A 21,922-nucleotide genomic window follows, 5' to 3' on the forward strand; every position below is an offset into this window, starting at 1 on the left:
CAGCAGCCTCATTCAGGTCTCCCACATGGGTTACAGGGGCCGAAGAGCTTGGGCCATCTTCCTCTGCTTTTTCCAGGCCATTAGTAGGGAGCTGGAGCAGCTGTGGCCCAAACAGGTGCCCATATGAGATGCCAGAGTCACAGGCAGTCCTGCTATGCCACAGTGCCAGCTACTTCTCACTTCATATCTTGAGACTGTATATCTTGCGGTGCTGCAAGAACCAGCAAAAATGCATAAAAATGGTCTGGATAAGAAATGGGATGTTCTGTAGAATCACACAGATCCCGCCATTCCAGCTCCCTGGTTTCTGCTGTCTTGGTTGGTTTCAATAGCTACTGATCCTTGGTTCCTGTTCTTATCTCAGAATCTGGCATTTTCTGTATGAATCCTGGGAATCAAATTGTGCTGCCTTCTGTGACCCATCAGAACCTAACCCCGGGGTGCTCTCATGCCTCCTTTCTGCATTTTTGCTGTCCCTAGCCCCATGTTATGCCCGATCTGATGGGTCTGCCAATTGTCTTATTTATTTTAACACACCTAATTTGTCAGTTCAGGAAAATAAGTATTTTATTTTAATATTTAGCTGGCCACCTGGGAGGCCAGTTAGGAAATTGCTGTATAAAGTGTCAAAGAGGTAGCATGAGGACAGAGACAAGATGATTTTAAGAGCTGCTGAAGAGATAAAATCAATGGGATTTGAGGACTGATTGGGTTAAGGGGTGAGAGAGGGAAAAGTCAAAGATCATGCTTTACTTCTGACTCAAGAAATTAGGACACTCTGAAGTCTGAAGTCATTTATTGAAATGGGGAGCACAGGAGGAAAAGTAGATTCCGAGGAGGGAGAGGTCCTGAATTTATCTTCACACAATTGAATCGTAGTTCTGTCTATGAGACATCTAAGTTGTGATGTTTAATGTGCAGTTGAATATAGGGTCTACAGGCCAGGTAAGGCAGCTAGTCTTGGAATATAGCATTGAGAACAGAGTATTTCAAAAATACTCAAAGGTGTTAAAAAAGGTCAAGAAGTCACACAGAACAGGAAATGAAACCCACTGGATTCACCAGCAGTGGTTTTTGATAAGTATGGTTAACAGAGTTTGGTGAAATGATAGGAACAGAAGCTAGAGCTCAGAGGATAGAGCAAGTTTGAGTAAGAGTAAGCTTGAAAAATAAGGGAACAGAATGCCTTACCTTACAAGAACAGTCTGATTTTGGTCTCATCTCAGGATTAAGAAACAGAATTACTTACATATTTCATAAAAATTTTAAGATGAAATTTTCTCCCTCTCTTTCATATCCGCTTTCTTTCAAAGTATCTCTGTTGAGGTAGTTTATTTTATTTTATTTTTTTAACTTTTATTTAATGAATATAAATTTCCAAAGTACAGCTTATGGATTACAATGGCTTCCCCCCCATAACGTCCCTCCCACCCACAACCCTCCCCTTTCCCACTCCCTCTCCCCTTCCATTCACGTCGATTCATTTTCGATTCTCTTTATATACAGAAGATCAGTTTAGCATACATTAAGTAAAGATTTCAACAGTTTGCTCCTACATAGAAACATAAAGTGAAAAATACTGTTTGAGTACTAGTTATAGCATTAAATCTCAATGTACAGCACACTAAGGACAAAGAGGTAGTTTATTTTAAAGAAGTAATGCATTTAAAATGTTTTGCTCAGGGCTAGCATTGTGGCATAGCAGGTAAAGCTGCCTCCTGTGAAGCCAGCATCCCAGTTGGCTGCCGGTTCAAGTCCCAGTTGCTTCACTTCTGATCCAGCACCCTGCAAATGGCCAGGGGAAAGCAGTGGAAGATGATCCAAATGCTTGGGCCCCTGCCACCCTTATGGGAGACCTTGAAGAAGCTCTTGTCTCCTGATTTCGGCCTGACCCAGTTCTTGGCTGCTGTGGCCTTCTGGGGAGTGAACCAGGGGATGAAAGATCTCTCTGTTTCTCTCTGTCTGCCTTCTCTGTGTAACTTTGACTTTCAAATAAATAAATAAACCTTTTTTTATAGATTTATTTTATTTGTAAGGCAGCGTTACATAGTGGCAGAGGCAGAGAGAAAGAGGTCTTCATCCACTGGTTCACTCCCCAGATGGCTGCATGGCTGGAGTTGTGCTGATCCGGAGCCAGGAGCTTCTTCTAAGTCTCCCATGTGGGTGCAGGAGCCCAAGGACTTGGGCATCTTCCACTGCTTTCCCAGGCCATAGCAGAGAGCTGGATCAGAAATGGAGCAACTGAGACTTGAACTGGCACCCATATGGAATGCCAGCACTCCAGGCAGCGGCTTTTACCCACTATGCCACAGGCGCTGACCCCAATAAATAAATCTTTAAAAAATTTAAAAATAAAATGTTTTACTCAAGGCTTAATGTAATAAGTACTTAAATAATGTTACTACTGGCATTCCTAATTATCTAAATCTAATCCACATCAGAAAATAGGTGAGAAAGCAAATTTTGAGTAGCAGGAGAAAATACTTTATATTTTTAATGGGAAAAATAATAATCAATTTTTTAAAAATATTTATTTCTTTATTTGAAAGAGTTACACAGAGAGAAAGAGAGGCAGAGAGAGAGGAAGAGAGATCTTCCATCTGCTGGTTCACTCCCCAAATGGCCGCAGTAGCCAGAGCTGTGCCAATCTGAAGCCAGGAGCCAGGAGTTTCTTCTGGGTCTCCCATGTGGGTGCAGGAGCCCAAGGACTTGGGCCACCCTCTACTGCTTTCCCAGGCCATTGCAGAGAGCTGGATCAGAAGTGGAGCAGCTGGGACTCAAACCAGTGCCCATATGGGATGCTGGCACTGCAGGCAGCAGCTTTACCCGCTATGCCACAGTGCCGGCCCCATGAATTCTTAATACATGCAAAAATCCCAACCAATTCCTCTAAAAATCCTTTGAGTACTCTTAACTTATTTTAAGTGTACTAAGAATTTGTGCATTATACAAAGCAGTTATACTTGATTATTTAACACTTAATGAACAGATCACTGATGAGTTGTTGATTATAGAATATAATATAGTAGTTGATTATAGAAATTCAGATATGAACTGTATTTTTCTTCTATACTATAATAAATATATATTTTAATGTATACAAACAAAAAGATATATGAAAAATATCTACAGAGGCAATCAACCTAACAAAATAAACAAATAAGATCATTTTTAAGTTACTTCTTTGAATGAGATTTGGCGGTAAAGGAGACCTTGATAATCCATAATACTTTAAGCAAGGCAAACCTGAGACACTGTGCTGTCTGGAGAGTATCTGGGATAGGAAAGCGATACATTCTCTGTCCTCTTGTGCAACTCGCTGGGAATCACATGGTGATTCAGCACAACAATCACAGATCCAAATATTAAATTTGGGAGAGACTTTTCAAAAGCATCTTATTTTATGCACATCTGTGGTATAACCTGACAGTGCCATTGTGACAGCCCAGAAACAAAAACCCGGAAGTAGAACTGGCAGTGATTTTGCCCCCAAAGAGACACTTGAGAATGTCTGAGGGCATTTTTGGTGAGGCATCCTGCAATGCACAGGACAGGCCCCCACCCCAGAGTGAAGCAGTCCTGGATGACAGCCATGCTGAGGTTGAGAAGCCCTGAAGACAAGTCATTTGCAAAGGCATGTTATACATAGGAAACACGGATAAGGTAAATTTGAATAGAGCAATAGTGCCAAGCTGGCATCTTTAGCATAATCAGAGCTGATGTAGGAGAAATAAACTGTTGAGTGGAGGGGCAGTTGATTATAAGTTGGTAGAGATTCTTGAATGCAACATGAGGAATTTAGATTAAAATCTTTAATGAAAGAAAGTGATGGAATGAAAACAGAGTTTGAAGACTGGTGGGTTTCTCGATATGTTCAAGAGAGATGAAGCTAGAATCATTAAAACCCAGGTGGAACAGAAGGGCAGCATAAGCCAGGACACTGTCACTGGAAATACAGGGAAAGGGTGTAACCAAACCCATGTTTTAACTGGAATGAGGCGCATCCTGAATGTTGCAAAATCAGGATTTGGAATGAATTATTAACTTGGGGGACTATAGACTGAGTATTTTCATCAACAGTGTTAATAAATATAAGAAAATGAGCTGGTTTTGGTGGGGAATATAAAACATATTGTTTTGCTTTTATCAGGTTACACTTCAGGTATGAATAGGGCATCTGGTTGCATGAGATAATTTCAATCATTGTCTATGGGTTTTGTCTTAATTTTCTTCTTATTTCTTTAAAGAAATTTAGTTACTTTTTTAAAAAATTTATTTGAGAGGTAGAGTTACATACATTGAGAGGGAGTGACAGAGAGAACGGTCTTCCATCAGACCATCGGAGCTGGTCCGATCCGGAGCCAGGAGCCAGGAGCTTCCTCCAGGTCTTCCATGTGGGTGCAGGGGCTCAAGTGCTTGAGCCATCTTCTACTGTTTTCCCAGGCCATAGTAGAGAGCTGGATCTGGAGAAGAGCAGTTGGGACTAGAATTGATGCACATATGGGATGACAGCACTGCAAGCGAAGGATCAACCTACTGTGCCATAGCACCAGGCCCTGGAATTTAGTTACTCTTTAACTAACCACATCTGGGCACTAACTCTTTGCCATAGATAATATATTTTTCACATGCAATCCCACTTAAATTTCAAGAAATTTCTTGGGATTGTTACTATCCCATTTTATGGATGACAGAAATTAGGCTCAGTGGGTTTTTAGTGACCGAAGTCATATAAACACTAAATCATTGGACTAGAATTTAATTCAAGGTTTTCTAAGTCCTGGGCTTCTAAGATGCTTTTCTTTTAGTGCTCTTACATGTTCTAGTTCTCTCACACAATTCCCTGCACTCTATGGCCGGCGCCGCGGCTCAATAGGCTAATCCTCCGCCTAGCGGCACTGGCACACTGGGTTCTAGTCCCGGTCGGGGCGCCAGATTCTGTCCCGGTTGCCCCTCTTCCAGGCCAACTCTCTGCTATGGCCCGGGAGTGCAGTGGAAGATGGCCCAAGTGCTTGGGCCCTGCACCCACATGGGAGACCAGGAGAAGCACCTGGCTCCTGCCTTCGGATCAGCGTGGTGCGCCGGCCACAGTGCGCCGGCTGCGGCGGCCATTGGAGTGTGAACCAACAGCAAAGGAAAACCTTTCTCTCTGTATCTCTCTCTCACTATCCACTCTGCCTGTTAAAAAAAAAAAATTCCCTGCACTCCCATCTTTATTGAGCTTAATATGTTGCTGTTATGGCCTATTTCTCTCTCTCTCTATCTCTCTCTCTCTCTCACACACACACACACACACTCACTCACTTTTCCTAAATACATTTCTTGCTCATTGGAAAGTAATACATGTTATGTAAAAATCTGGAAAATAGAAAAGACTATAAGTCAAGAGGATAAATAAATCACCATAAATTCTACCATTCAGAAATGTCTACTAATAAATAACTTTTAGATGATGATTAAATTTTGTAATTTCTTTTTTTCCTGTTTTCTCTGCTGAGGTACAGTTATATTCCTAAAATAAGGCATGAGAAGTTAGAAAGAGGAAATGTAAAGAAAGGATGGTATGCAAGCTATGAATTAGTTATCAGACTTATAAAGAAGAAACCTGATGGAGGTGGAAAGAGAGAATGAGGAGAGGGTAAATTTTGAAGCTATTTTTACCCAAGGATCATCAGGAACTTAATAAATCTTAGTGCATCTCTCATCCCTATGCTCTGCTGATGACGAGACCAAATTGAAGCTACACTTCCTGAGTGCTTAGCTTTCACCAGGCACAGTACTAGGAGCTTCACTCACATTTTCTTTCTTTTTTTTTTTTTTTTTTTTTTTTTGACAGGCAGAGTGGACAGTGAGAGAGAGATACAGAGAGAAAGGTTTTCCTTTGCTGTTGGTTCACACTCCAATGGCCGCCCCAGCCGGCGCGCTGTGGCTGGCGCACCGCGGCCGGCGCACCGCGCTGATCCGAAGGCAGGAGCCAGGTGCTTCTCCTGGTCTCCCGTGTGGGTGCAGGGCCCAAGCACTTGGGCCATCCTCCACTGCACTCCCAGGCCACAGCAGAGAGCTGGCCTGGAAGAGGGGCAACCGGGACAGAATCCAGCGCCCCGACCGGGACTAGAACCCAGTGTGCCAGCGCCGCAAGGTGGAGGATTAGCCTGTTGAGCCGCGGCGCCGGCACTCACATTATCTCATTTTTATCCCTGCAGTGTATTTCCACCTTACAGAAAAAGAGACTTAAGCTTCCATATGTTTTAAAAACTTGTCCAACGGGGCAAGTAGGAAGGTAGAAAGTGAGACATCAGAAACAAAATTGATGTTACTTTTTGCTTTGCTTCCCTGTCTCGATGAAAAACAAAATCAGTTGTGGAATGGTCTATAATTCAAGAACCTGAGTCAGAGCAGAGCTTAGGAGAATTTGGGGTCTCTGTTACAGAAAACTTTTTCCTAATTTTTAGCCACAGACTAGAGTCACTGGATGTATTTTATTTGATTCTATTGGACAAACACAGTGAAAGAAGGAATTCACATGGGATTAGTATGTGCCTGACACATAGTAGGCCTACAGTAGTCTGCTGAAGGTATGGTCAGAAGAAATCTACCAGTCACCTATTGAGAACGGCTGGGTTTCAACAGGTACTGGCTCATTGAAATTCTTATTACCTGCTATATTTCATTTCTTTTTAAAAATCATTTATTTCTTGGAGAGAGAGAGAGAAAGAGAGAGAGAGACCCCAATCCTGCCACATTTCTTAAAGCCAGCAGAGTATTGCTCTTGGAAAACACAAGAATGTTATAGTTTAAAAGTGTATGATTGCGGTGGCTGGCATTGTGGTGTAGCAGGTCAAACTACCTCCTGTTATGCCAGCATCCCATATGGTTGCTGGTTTGTGTCCTGGCTACTCCACATCTAATCCAGCTTCCTGCTAATGGCCTGGGAAAGCAGCAGAAGATGGCCCAAGTACTTGGGCTCCTGCCACCCATGTGGAAGACCTAGAAGAAGCTCCTGGCTCCTTGCTTTGGCCTGTCGCAGCCCTGGCTGTTGAGACCATCTGGGGAGTGAAACAGCAATCTCTCTGACTCTCTCTCTCTGTATAACTCTGACTTTCAAATACATAAATCTTTAAAAAAGTTAAAAATTTTTTTTAAAATTGCATGATTGCAAATGATCAGATTTGACCCAAATTTAAAATAATTATATTCTTTTGGTTTTTACCAAATGTTTGCAAAAATATAGTCTTTGACTTGGAGCTTTAGGCAGCTGGATAGAGTTGTCAAAGGAATGTTAAGAATTAGGTGGATGAAACTTTGGGTGCATTCTCACAGTCTTCTAGGCTGGGACTATTGCATGCTGTTCCTATGAAGCTTCATGGAAGCCACTGGATTTACAGGAAGAGCTATATTAGTCTAGTCACTCACAAACATTTTTATACATAATTGTTGAGTAATCATCCCTTTATTTTTTAAAAGATTTTATTTTTATTTATTTGAAAGAGTGACAGAGAGAACAGAGATCTTCCATCCTCTGGTTCACTCTCCAAATGGCCACATCAGCTGGGGTTGGGCCAGGAGGAAGTCGGGAGCCTGGAACTCCGTTCTGGTCTTCTACATGGGTGGCAGAGGCTCCAGTACTTAGGCTGTCTTCTGCTACCTTCTCAAACCCATGAACAGATGAGATTGCCAGCATTTCAGTGCACCACACCACTACTACAATTGTCTGTGTTTATATTAATGACAAATGCTTCAAAGCTACGTTCTCTAGTGTTCTTAAATAAAGATGTTTATGTCTTTGGAATTTTAGCCACATTACAGTTAAAATGAAGCACAGTCAATAAAATATTAATGTAGACACATATAGAGATCAACTACTTACTGGTTAAGTCCATGGCTGTCACTCTGTGGCTTCCTGAAAGTCCACAGACAACAGAGTCAACAAATTAATCAGCAAATCAGAAGCACTGTATCTATCTAATTGTGGGTTTATCATTAATTTTCTAATAAAATGCACAACTTGCTGATGGGAATTTGTGCTGTTGTCTTTTTGAAACCTTCTGCCAGACTGGCTTGTTACTTTGAAGTAGATAGGATGTTAGAGCAAGAAACAGCTGTGTAGATCCCTTCTCACTGTTTCTTTTAGAAGACCAGCAAAGTACAAACTGAAAATTGTATCCTTCAGTGGCAAAAACCACGGGGATTTGCTGATACTGCTTTTGGAAAGTGAGTGTCTTGAAATGGCTAACACCAGCTTTCTTAATAGGAAAGGCATTACCTTTAAGAATCAAGCAGATGGATAGATTTCCTTGGAGTTTCTGCCAAGTAAATGGATTATTGAAAAATATTAATATCTCAACTGCCATTGTGGTGTTGTATGTTAGCAGCAGAAGTAAAAAAAATAACAATGGATTTTTCCCACTAATTTTCCATTGTTACTTTCTGTGTAAATCAACTTTAATTATTCATTTTGCTTCATGCTGGCTAATGAAAAGCTTCTAAGCTTTGGCCATTCGTGCAACTCTTGCAGCTCTCCACAAAGGAGAAAGTAAAGTTTTTAAACTGAGGTTTTACTTTGCATCGAATTTGTACAAGTTTACTGTGAAAATCACATACATGTAAATAGACTGGTACAATGGAAACAACTATTCATTTCAGTTTCTAAAACATTCAGCTTCAGCATATGAATGGTCATTTTCAGTAACAAGTTAAAGATGGTCACATCTGGCAGTATAATCAGTTTTTCCTCAAAATATATCAACTTTATCAATCTGATCCTAGCAATTACCTTCAGCACTGATAAAAAATAGTTTGAAGTGATTTAATGACAGTTTGCAATCTGATTGCTCTATAAAGATCTCATACAACCTTATCAAGTTGGCCAGTTGGATTCTCGGTCCTGCTCATGTACTTCTCATTGTCTTCTCAATCTGAACAGGTTAGTGAGTCATGGAGTTTAGAGAGGAGTTTGCACTTTCTACAAAATGTCTGTGCTTCTGACTTTTGAAGTACCAGGTGGAATATAGCTGTGTCTTTTGTGTGCCTGTAGAATGAACTACTGATCTGTGGTACAATATATATTAAGCCAGCTTTCGTCTATGGTGAGGGATACACCACTAGTGTGTACAAGATGATTTTACCATGCACATGGCTAGTGAATGACACAAGGAGAAAATTCACTTCTTCTCAGGTGTTTTGAGCTTTCTAATTATACCAAGGAGAAAGTATCAGGCTGATGTTAACAAAGCACTCCAACACTTTTATCTGCATTTTTAGAAATGGAAGATGAGCCTGAGGCTCAGTCTTCAGCAGGCAACTATGTTGAGCCAGAATTTAATAATACCATATGGTTTTCACTAAATTAAAAATGTTCAGGTTACTATCTATATGGATAACAATTTTCCTAATGGCCGAGACAAAAAGAGTCTTTTAAAAACATACCCAGTTAAGTTAAAAAATAAAAGAACTAGTGTAAAACAAATCAAAACTGTACTGCCCAAGCCACCTACCAAATGGATGTCATCCCTTTATTTGATTCCCCATTGCTTTGTGAACAATATACATTAAGTATGAACTTGAAAAACAATGAGACTATTTCTGTATCTCTGTGTTATGACAGGACTGACTTGACAGTTACTGAAGGAGAACTCTTCTAGGAGAAAAATGAAGCAAGGTTTGTGAGACATGAATTAGTGAGAAGGGAAATGGGGAGAAACCTCCTCAATATAAAACCTAGCTTCAGACTCAAAGCTAAACTCAGGTTTTCTATTTCTCTTGTGAGGCTGGTTTGCAGAAGTAAATCAAAATGTGCTTTGTTTTAAATTTATCACTCTTGAATTCTTGGAAATATGTGGCAAAACTAACTTTCTAAACCATCTTTTTTTTTCTTACAATATATACAGCCTTTCATAAAAATACAAAGCTTGAAACTCCAAGAAGAGAAAGTTTTAAGCAGGGAAAATGGGCCGGTGCAGCGGCTCACTAGGCTAATCCTCCGCCTGCGGTGCCGGCACCCCAGGTTCTAGTCCCATTTGGGGCATTGGATTCTGGGTAGCAGGATTGCTCGATTAGATGTTAAGAGCTATGCTGGGGCTGGCACTGTGGTGCAGCGGGTTAACGCCCTGGCCTGAAGTGCCAGCATTCCATATGGGTACCAGTTGTAGTCCTGGCTGCTCCTCTTCTGTTCCAGCTCTCTGCTATGGCTGGGAAAGCAGTAGAAGATGTCCCAAGTCCTTGGGCCCCTGCACCTGCATGGGAGACCCAGAAGAAGCTCCTGGCTCCTGGCTTTGGATCAGCACAGCTCTGGCTGTTGCAGCCAATTGGGGAGTGAACCAATGGATGGAAGACCTCTCTCTCTGTCTCTACCTCTCTCTGTGTAACTCTTTCAAATAAATAAATAACTCTTAAAACAAAAACAAAAAAGAGCTATGCTATACATGAAAATATGTAAGACATTAAATATATTTTAAAATCCCAGCCAGATGAGAACAAATTCCTTATGCTTGCTCTGCTTTTGTTTCCTTTATTCGGGGAAGGAGACCATGCATCTGTGTTATTGGGCTGGCTAAAGAAATAACTCGTGGCAGTATGAAGTACAAACCTCAAAGGTTGAAAAGGGGGAATGATCAGGCTAATTCTTCCCATGCCTAGATTACTGCCAGGCTATAGCCTAGGGACAGAGGAGGTTCATACCCCTTTCCGGGTATGGAGGATTCTCATTTTCAGTCTACCCTCTGCTTTTGATGTTTCATTCCTGGTTCTGAGTCATTGGCGAAGTTTCAGGTTCCAGTGGACTCTGTAGAACCCCAATCTGTGCATATCATGACTCTGTTCAGCACCCCAGGGAAAGGAACACTCTGCTGTCCCATCTTTGTATTTCTTACAAGAATTCATGAGTAGAAGCAGAAATAATAGTCATTTAAAATTAGGTATTACTTCTGAGCCACTTTTACAAGGGCCTGAGTTCATCTGTCCAGCTACTTACTCACTCACGAGACTAACATTCATACAGCTGTATGACGTCCTGTGGCCCACAGCATTCTGCTGTAGTTGTCACATCTTTAGAAATGGCTTCTCTTCTCCCTTGAAAAGAAAGGGGACATACACTAGATGCAACACTCCTTGCATATGAAGATTACACTATACCTACTTAGCAACCCTGTAAATGTGAGTTAATTTGTTTTATGTGACACACCAATGAGTTTCATGACTTCACTATTGCATAGAAAGTTTAACTGCTTTACATGAATTGCAAAGCTCTTGTTTCATCATTGAGGATTCAGACACAATGAGATATTTACCTGTTTATTAATTTTCTCACCGTTGAAACATACCCTAGTTCTCAGACTTCCATTCAGACATTTCTTCTGCAATGCAGTTCTCATTAGCATTCTCTCTCCCTGCTTTCATTGTTTCTGGGCAAGTTCAGACAGGCCAATATCTCAAGTCTGCCTACACTGGTTATTTATGAAGACTATTATAATTATTCCATTTTACAGATGAGGGAGCTGAGTCCCAAGAAGCAGGAAAGGTATCCCATTGCTGTTGGAGGGAAAGCCAACCAGATTCTCAATATATTGATTACTTTTGGGAAAAAAAAGTCATTAGCATCTTTGCTTCCATAGTTTCTGACCCAGTGATCTTGGTTTTGTCAGGCAGACGCCTTACATTGAATATATTTTTGTCATGCTTAGCAGTTAACTGTAGTCACATCATCCCAGGGCCATGAGAATTAAATGGATCTAAATAATAATATGTTTGATTTTTCCCACTCTTAAAGGACAGGGGACAATTGTGCAGATATGCAGAGGTAAGGAAGGTAGAACCTTTAGGCTTAGAAGGTAAATATCTCAAAGTTATTTCAAGGTCAATGACAACTGGTCTTTGAATTCTGCAAAAACTTAAAGTCAAAATTCATCAAAACGTGTTATGAGAGGAATATATTTTAATCTGATGCACTATTTAATTGCTTCCATAATCAGATTTAAATAGTATTCATAGTAATCCTCTTTCTAAATTTCTGATGGGCTAGAGAGGCACCAGGAGAAAAGTGAGATGACAGTAAGAGATCATCCTGGTGGCAGACTGGTCACTTTCTCCCAAACACAAGTGCTCATGAAACAGCATGATGTACAGTATTTGAGCACTGTAATGTAGATGCTGTTATAAAACTTCATGGAGTTGGTCAGAGAAAACTAATTTGTGGGTCTAAATTTTGGAGTGAGAGTAGAGTTTTCTTTTAAGGATTTATTTATGTATTTGAAACACAAAGTTACAAATAGAAGGGAGAGAGGGGAGAGAGGGGAGAGAGAGAGAGAGAGAGAGAGAGAGAGAGAGAGAGAGAGATTGACTGGTAGATTCTCTATCTGCTGGTTCACTCCCCTAATGGCTGAAATGGCCAGGACTGGACCAGTCCAAAGCCTGGAGCCAGGAACTCCATCTGTGTCTCACATGTGGGTGGCAAGGCTCCAAGTACTTGAGCCATCTTCCACTGCCTTTCTGGGTACATTAGCAGGGAGCTGGATTAGAAGGGAGAGGAGGGGAGAAAACTGAAGGGAAGGGAAGAGGAAGGGATGGGAAGGGAAGGGGAGGGGAGGGGAGGAAAGGAGAGGGGAGGGGAGGGGTGGAAAGGGAAGGAAAAAATTCCTGCCCATGTGATGATTCCATTGTGAGACTGAAGAAGGTTAATGGGAGACTTTATAAATCATGCTCGCGTTTGGGAGGTGTTGAGCAATAGGAATTTTTTTTTTTTTTGACAGACGGAGTGGATAGTGAGAGAGAGAGAGAGACAGAGAGAAAGGTCTTCCTTTTGCCGTTGGTTCACCCTCCAATGGCCGCTGTGGCTGGCGCGCTGCGCTGATCTGATGGCAGGAGCCAGGAGCCAGGTACTTATCCTGGTCTCCCATGGGGTGCAGGGCCCAAGCACTTGGGCCATCCTCCACTGCACTCCCGGGCCATAGCAGAGAGCTGGCCTGGAAGAGGGGCAACCGGGACAGGATCCGGCGCCCCGACCGGGACTAGAACCTGGTGTGCCAGCGCCGGTAGGTGGAGGATTAGCCTATTGAGCCGCGGCGCCGGCCGAGCAATAGGAATTGTTATGGTTTGAGTTCAGGAGAAATTATCCTAGTGAAAATTACCACTGAATAATATAACTGAATATAGTCCTTCTTTACAGCATGCAAGATTTTTTCTCATAGAATGCAAGATTAATGACAGGATCGTCAGTAGTCTGGGGACGTCGTGGAAGGAGATGTTCAGGAACATGACCAGAACCATGAGCGATCCTCAGGCCACTCATGTGAAGCTCAAGGATTCACCACCTGTTCCTCCTACTCCTATCAAATTCCTTGGAACTGATGCTCCTTTCAAGGATGCAATGAGGAGCAGACATCTAATCTCACTGCACACAAGAAGCGCAAAGGGGAGGGCCATTGCCAGTGATATTCAATGACTGCACTTACTACAGAGGCTGTCTACAGGCTGCTCGTGGGATTCTCACAGAACCCTGGGAGTCCTTGGGTCATTCTTGGAGGACCACTTCTCCATTGTGCTTGATTCTGGTATCTTCTGGAGAGTGAATGTCTGGGGATTAACTGGAAAGTTCCACTTGTACAGAGGCCAAAGATGGAAACTCGAGGTGAGCAACTACAGGGAAACTTCACAAAAGCCTCAGGCTAATATGCTCACATCGTACCCACTAGATTGCCGGGAAATGATTTGGGGTCAGTGCTGTTGGCTGAATGTCTATGTCCACCCCCGATTAGAATACTGAGTCCACCCCACCCCCCACTCTGTCTCTCTCTGTCTCTCTCTCTCTCTTCAAGCAAGCACCAAGGAAAGGTCCTGTGAGGACAGAGCATGAATGCGACATCTGCAGGCCAGGAAGAGAGCTCTCAACAGAACTGACTCAGCTAGCACCTTGATCTTGAACTTCCCAGACTCCAACAGTGTGAAGAAATAGACTTCTTTGAAGCCACCCAGTCTCTGTTATTTTGTTATAGCAGCCTAAGCAGACTAATACTCTCAGAATAGCGTTTTCTTCTGGACAGTGTAAAGTTGCTTTTTTATCATATGTGATATTCAGCATTCCTGCCTTATACACACACTTTATAAGAGATACTAAATCATTTTTTGGATTACTTTTCAAGAAGCCTGAAATGAGCTTGGATTTTCTATGACTTTGACTGGTAAATATTCAATAGAGAGAAAGTCTACCTTACTTTAAGTTTCCATTTTTCCCCTTAGAAAGCGTATTTGCCAGTCTATATTCTCAAATTTAGTCACCACTGTAATACTCTCTGGTTGGGCACATGCATAAAACACTGACACACACACTGCACATCCTGCCCTACCATGCCATAAACTTTAGGAGTTTGCTATTCTAAGTGCCACTGGTTGAAATTCTGATTTTAGAATATAATGAAACAAACTGAGAAATCCTTAGATTTTTATTTTATCCAGGCACCCACCAAGAGATGTGAGCTTAATTTGAAAAAAGGTGCTGATATGGACTAGATTTCCATATAGCAAGATTTATTCATGAATGAGATGCCAAGAAAGAGCCAGGAGGGTACCATGTGGGATTCTGTTTTTGTTTGTTTGTTTGTTTGTTTGTTTAAGATTTATTTTATCTATTTGAAAGACAGAGTTAAAGAGAGAGGTAGAAACAGAGATAGAGGTCTTCCATCTGCTGGTTTATTCCCCATTTGGCCTCAACAGGTGGAGCTGCACCAATCCAAAGCCAGGAGCCAGGAGCTTCCTCTGGGACTCCCATGAGGGTGCAGGGGCCCAAAGACTTGGGCCATCTTCTACTGCTATCCCAGGCCATAGCAGAGAGCTGGATCAGAAGAGAGCAGCCGGGACTAGAACCGGTGCCCATATGGGATGCCGGCGCTTCAGGCCAGGTCTTTAACCCACTGTCCCACAGCGCCAGCCCCAGGATTCTGTTAAAAGAGGGTTACAGGCCTACAGGCCAGCGCTGCAGCTCAGTAGGCTAATCCTCTGCCTTGTGGCGCTGGCACACCGGGTTCTAGTTCCGGTCGGGGCGCCGGATTCTGTCCCGGTTGCCCCTCTTCCAGGCCAGCTCTCTGCTGTGGCCAGGGAGTGCAGTGGAGGATGGCCCAAGTGCTTGGGCCTTGCACCCGATGGGAGACCAGGATAACTACCTGGCTCCTGCCATTGGATCAGCGCGGTGTGCCGGCCGCAGCACACCAGCCACAGCGGCCATTGGAGGGTGAACCAATGGCAAAGGAAGACCTTTCTCTCTGTCTCTCTCTCACTGTCCACTCTGCCTGTCAAAAATAAAAAATAAAAAAAAATTTACAATTCTTAAGTTCTTTATGAGATTTTCAGACTTCTATGATAATTATTGTTATGTATATGCAAGAAAAGTTACCACCTTTTTATTTCAGAAAAACATGATTTTTATCCTTAAAGTAGATTAGGAATTAAATCATAGAGTCACAATGCAAAATCATTTTTGTTTTTCAGGTCAGTGATGGGCTAAGTAACTTCAGTTTGTACTGAGTTTTATTCCTAGAAGTCTAAACTGTTTGAACTGCATTGACTAAGGAAGGACTAGTTTTTAGAGGTTAGTAGAAGGGAGTTGGAGAATATTGCCCAGGCTTGACTCCTGACCTCACTAGTTAACTATACAGCCTTGGAGACCTTGGGCAAACTCTCTGTGGCAGTTTCCTCACCTGTAACAAGAGGGGGTGATAGGTGGGTTGTAAGGATTAAATTACTACTTGTTATAGGCAATAATGGAATGTAAGTGTTTACTATTGCTAGTAAAGTATTTCACAATGATAAATAGAGGTTCAGAAGGGAAAAAATGAGAAATACATAATGCATGGCACAACCAAGTAGAGGAGGTCTTTCTGACACATTCTGTCCCCTCCAAGAGCCATTGTTAACTTTAAATATTATTCTATCTTCCTGATTGAGGCATTTTTCTTTAATAATACCTGAAGGCAATGTTTTTGATACTTAAAGATAATCACAAAGCTGATTAAGGAACGCTAAGAACTGAAGTAACCACCTATGCTTTTTTGCCTTCACCTTCATTATGCAGGCATCTACAGTCTTCAAAGCTGAATTTGAATATTTAACCTGCATGGGTTTAGCTATTGGGCCATTTGACCATTCTTTCCTAATTTACTACACACTTGGACTGTCATCCTTCTACCTTGTCACCTACTCCTCTTGTTCTTTCTGTTGCTTACTCTAATCCCACCTTTCCCAAACTCAGAGAGATTTCTTTAAAGGAATGCATGACATCCCGCCTCACCTAGTTGCTTAAGTCCAGCTCTCGTGCTGCTAACATCACGCATGCATCAGTGGAGTAATGACCATGATTTCCCGGCTGACTCCAGTGGAAATGAGCACACATGATTCTTGACTAGAGTCTCTAAATCAAGGAGGGGAACAGGGTTTTATGGTAGGATGTGCTGGTTTGAAGACACCGGTCTGCTCTTACTGCCTGAGATCACAGACTAGCAGAAGAGAGAGCCAAATATCTTAGACCTGCACTGGTGACCTAGATGTAAGTTCCAGCACCTGTTAAATACCCCTGAGCGCTTCCAGCCCCTACTGAGTCCCTAACGAGAATCCTCATTGATCCTTGAAAACAGATGGTAAGGAGAAAAAAGAGCTTGCTGGAGACCAAGGGTGAACTGGAGACCTTCAGAAAATCACTAGGATCCTGGCCAAGCCTGCTCAGTGAGACCTTCTTTACAGAATCCTTACTTTGTCAGAATAACTTCCCAGATGATGCTTTGTTCAGAAACTGCTTGTTCAGCAGAAACTGGCTTGTTCACAAAAACTCAAGGAAAAGGGGAGGAGTGGGCTGGAGATATCAATCTTCTATCCACTGATTCACTCCACAAATGTCTGCAGTAGCTGAGGCTGTACCAGAGTGAAGCCTGCAGCCAAGAACTTCAGCTGGGTCTCCAACATGAGTGGCAGGAATCCAAGTACTTAGGCCATCACCTGCTGCCTCCCAGACACATTAACAGGAAGTTGGACCAGAAGCAGATCCGATGGGACTCAAGCCAGCGCTCTGATACGGAATGCAGGCATCCCAAGTGGTGGCTTAACCCACTGTGCCACAACATCCACCCCAAGAAAGTGGTTTGGATAATAAATGGAAGAAGGGCCAAGATGGTGATTAATCCTTACTTTCATCCTTTCCTTTATCCTTTCTCACTGAAACGTAAGCAAAATGACATAGAGAGTTTAATGTGCTGTGTGGTGGGAAGAGCTCACACTGTCTTGGGATCAAGAAGTACATTCAAGGTTTCTCACCTAGAAAAGTCATTTGTCTCTCTGGATTTTGACATCTACTCACAAGAGGGGGTAATACCATCTATGTTATAGAAATGTAAACATTAAACAAAATCTTTGTATGCTTAGAAATGTTGGGTACTACCTTCTTATTTTAGTAGCAATAAATAATTCTGATGCTATGGATCTGAATAATTAAAGTACCAAAACATTGTTTTCTATTAAGCCAGAATGATTATTTCTTGACTTTTTCTTTTCTTTTTTTTTCCCAGAAATTCATATCCTGTATGTCTTCTAGGCTGCAGCATGTGGTGCAGAAAGAGCTCAGACACTCAAATTTGAGAAATCTAAATTGAAACTCTGGCTAAGATATTCTGGGTTCATTTAAGAGTTAGTGCTCTGACCCTCTGTTTTCCTCTCTGTATTATGGGTCTAGCAGCAACCATTTTGCATAGCACTAATGATCCTTTATGGAGGGGTTTAACATAGTGAAGGGGTACAATAAACACATCGCACTATAAGAGACTTGGGGGAATTTGGTCTGCCTTCATGGTATCACCCATAATCCAGGTGTGTCTGTGTTCTCAATTTCTTTCTTTTATTTAAGATTTATTTATGGGGCCAGCACTATGGCATAGTAGGCTAAGAATCCGCCTACAGTGCTGGCATCCCATATCGTGTTAGTTCATGTCCTGGCTTCTCCTCTTCTGATTCAGCTCTCTGCTAATGGCCTGGGAAAGTGGCACCCACATGGGAGACCTGGAAGAAGCCCCTGACTCCTGCTTCAGATCAGCCCAGTTCCAGCTAGTTGTGGCCTTTTGGAAAGTGAACCAGTGAATGGAAGATGTCTCTCTCTGTAACTCTACCTCTCAAACAATAAATAAATAAAGTATTAAAAAGGATGTATTTACTTATTTATTTGAAAGTTACAGATAGAGAGAGAGAAGGGGATACACACACACACACACATGCAAGTAGCAGAAAACCAAATTAACATGGTTTAGCAGGATAGAATTTTGTTTTCTTACCATGTATGGAGAAATCTGAGGATGGATCATCCATGCTAGAGAAATAGGAAGGATGCAGAAATCATGAATCTCTCACCTTGTAAGGTGTTTTCAGGAGCCCCATTCAGAAACATCAGTTTCAATCTTGCTGACCAGACACATCACATGGCTTTCTAGGAACAAACAGAGCTATCTTGTGGTTTAGAACATAAAGCTTGGAATAAGACAAAAAACTGCTGCCAGAGAGACAGAAAGTTTTGCAAGAGTATCAAGAATATGAATTTTTCCAGTCTCTGTAACAGAGAAAGGCAAGGCAGAAAAGAACTGTCAGTGCACTTGAGGAAATGATGAGCTTGTCCCATCCAGTGTTGAACATAGGAAGCTGCGTCTCTTACCTGGCTGTGTTTGATAGCACCAAGGAGCTCTGCTTTGATCACCACCTGCCTGGGAGACTGAATGTGAGTTTCTTGGTCTCTACAGCAGAGATAATTGCAAGACTTATTTTATAGAGTTTTTGTGTCTATTTGATGGGCTAGTGAATGGAAAGTGCTCAACACAATGCCTGGCACACAATAAACTTTAATAAATATATGAGTAACCATAAAAATAGGTCAATAATCATGGACATTATTATTAGCCATAAAACTCATTCTCCAGGGCTGGCACTGTGGCATAGCAGGTAAAGCTGCCACCTGCAGTGCTGGCATCCCATATGGGCACCAGTTCAAGTCCTGGCTGCTCCACTTCCAATCCAGCTCTCTGCAATTGCCTGGGAAAGCAGTAAAAGATGGCCCAAAGTCCTTGGGCCCCTGCAGTTGCGTGGGAGACCTGGAAGAAGCTCCTGGCTCCTGGCTCCTGGCTTCAAATTGGCCCAGCTCCAGTCGTTGCAGCCATTTGGGGGAGTGAACCAGCAGATGAAAGATCTCTCTCTCTTTCTCTCTGCCTCTGTCTCTCTGTAACTCTGCCTGTCAAATAAAAAAATAAATCTTAAAAAACAAACAAACAAACCTCATTCACCTCCTTGACTACAGTGAGACTTTTTACTTTATCTGCATATTGCTTTTACTTTTTGAAAATGATTTTTTCCCTAGGAATATCCACCTCAAGCTGTGAATGTGTTCTCTGAGAAGGTGTCTGTGACACTTGACCGCACTGGAAGCCAATGCAGGTTCTGGGGGAAGGTTGCACAGCAGGTGCATGTGGGCACGCCCATCCCTAAGCTCCTGGATGCAGAGCTGATCTCTGAGGCTAAATGGAGGCCTTAGAGGTACCATGGCAATTAAGGCAAGGTCTTAATTGTTGAAACTCGTGAATAATGACATCTTTATTCATGTGAAAATTCAAGATGAATTTCAACAGTATGTATTGTTTATGTTCATCAGAAATATTGTCTTTAGGAAGTCTGGTTTCAATGAACTGGCTATGTAATAGATATTAAATAAACATGATATTTCACATGTTCATAATATTTGGTTTCTTATTGTGATTTTGATGAACTACACTTTCAAGCATTGTCAGTTCATCCCTATTTACAAAGAAACACTTGCTTATAGCAGAGTGAGGGAGCGACTTGTTTTATTTTAAGATAAGTCAACTTTTCAATGTTTAATATGAAACTGACTCAAAAATGTTCTTTTAGACCACATTTACATTTCTGTCTGTATAACATGCATTGTACTGGTTAACAGAATAGTGTGAGCTGTATAAACCAGACACATTCTAATTCTGTTTTTAGAGGGGTTTCCTTTCCAGATAAATAATTTATAGTGTATTAATAGAACTAAGGAGCTCATATTAAAAGGTATATTGTATGACCTGTTGAAATTGATCAATGAAAATTGATTCTCTTAAAAGTAATTTTGTAAAATTGTTTTGTATAAGATTGGCTTTCTCCTATGAATTCTTGATAACAAATATAAAACAAGAAGAAGCTGAAAGTCCTTCATCCTTTTTCACACTGAACGGAAAAATTTAAATACGTTTTAACTTCATGATTTGGGGAGTGAACTAGCCATTAGGAGCTCTCTTTTTCTCTCTGCCTCTCAAATAAATAAAATAGAAATAATCAGAAAGCTTTTCTACAACAGATACACATGGTATTCCATGACCAAACATGGCTGTCACTTGGGCATGTGTCCAACACGTGGTCCTGGAGGGAGGCCTGAGGAAGAGGGTCAGCTGCCCTGCAGGTTCTGAGCAGGTTTCAGGGAAGCGGATGGTGATGTCTTCGTCCCAAGGTCTGCCTCTGGGTTTTGAAGATTGGGTAGGGGTGCAAACAAGAGAAAGAGAGAAGAGGAATTAAGGAAATCTAAAACCTAGAGATAAAGGAATGGAGGGTGTTGACAGGCGTTTTAGACAACGCTTCAGAGCATCCCAGCACCAGTGTGCAAGGGCCCCCAGGATTATTTAAGTGGGTGAAACTGTAGATGCGATCTTAAAAAGTGCTTTTCCTTCCTGTCTCTCAGTCTGGGTTACTTCTGTGGGGGAGTAACCTCACCCATTCCTAGGATTCCTTCCTTTTGACTAGTTTCATTTTTCAGACAGTGACCTTTCCCTGACCTCAGCCCCAAACTCCAGGTCACCTTGCTGTGGCCCTGGTGCAGCTCTGAATAGAGGGTTTGCCAGATTGTTGGCACCAGATAAGTGGCACTGAGCACAATCGTGCTCTTTCATGAGCAGGAGGGAAGTTTCCTCTCCTAGGGTTCAGAGAGCCGGGTTGACTTCTGCCGCCTTTTCATTCTGTGGCCCAGTTAATTTCCCTCTGGCCAGATCTACAGGCTGGGTGCCTTGCAGGAAGGTGACACGCACCAGTGATGCAAAGAGGGAGAATCTGGCCACAGCACAAACTTCAGTGCTCCTGCAAAGCAGATTCACTTTGCGTTGAAATAGGTCAATTAGTTGCCCCAAATAATTAGCACGTTTAATAGCTTAGACTTCATCCCAGTTATTTTAAAATTTCTTTGTTGTTATTTAATGGCACTCTTCATTTCTGAGTACTGACTGTGCCAGTTTTCCAGGCTACCTCCAAATTACCTTGGGGAAGAACTCCTTTCACTTCAACTATGAGAGCAATCAGTATCTCCCAAGTTTTCAAATAGAACAACAACAAAAATCCCTCATTTTTGATTCTACTCTAGTCAAGTAGGCCTCTACCTTGTCACCTGGCCTCTGGGTTGAGATGCTGTAGCTCTGGCCCTGCCAGCAGGATGGTTGTTTCATTTTTTTCAATTTTTAAGTTTAATTTTCCTGATTTTTAAAAATTTTGTTATACAAATTTCATGTATATCATATCTTCAGATCCCCCCTCCCCCCCACCCAAACTCCCACCCTTCTTCTTTCTCCGATGTCTGAGGTTGGTCTGCTTCCTTTTCAGTAGGACACCTGCTAAATGGGTTCTAACGCTGAGGTTCCAGGCATGCAGGGTCTTGGTCCGTTCAGGCTACTGTAACAAAGTAGTCCTGCCTGGACAATTTGTAAGCAACAGCAATTTATTTCTCATAGTACTGAAGGCTGGAAGATCTGAGATCAAGGTGCCAGCATATGCTGTCTAGTGGGGGCTTTCTACTTCATGAACAGTGACTTCTGTCTTCTTCCAGTCTTGTTTATAAGGATGCTAAGGCTGCTGACGACCTCATTGCCTCCTACAG

The 21,922-nt window shown here is 42.1% G+C and overlaps 1 long non-coding RNA gene across 6 annotated transcripts in view; it reads left to right on the plus strand.

Moving 5' to 3' along the window:
* LOC103349541 (uncharacterized) overlaps window positions 1–19,741 on the plus strand; it is a 156,624-nt gene extending 136,883 nt beyond the window's left edge. For 3 of the 6 annotated variants that reach the window (XR_016220455.1, XR_016220456.1, XR_011381867.2), the window contains one exon: window positions 19,367–19,741. This is a non-coding gene — a long non-coding RNA (uncharacterized LOC103349541). Of the gene's footprint in view, window positions 1–13,159; window positions 14,652–19,366 lie in introns of those variants that run through there. The other 3 variants (XR_016220460.1, XR_016220459.1, XR_016220461.1) reach the window with 3 other exon arrangements.
* Window positions 19,742–21,922: the final 2,181 nt, after the last annotated feature.

This window comes from Oryctolagus cuniculus, chromosome 14, assembly GCF_051225735.1.
Source record: "Oryctolagus cuniculus isolate XC-2025 breed Fujian yellow rabbit chromosome 14, ASM5122573v1, whole genome shotgun sequence".
NCBI classification, from domain to species: domain Eukaryota; kingdom Metazoa; phylum Chordata; class Mammalia; order Lagomorpha; family Leporidae; genus Oryctolagus; species Oryctolagus cuniculus.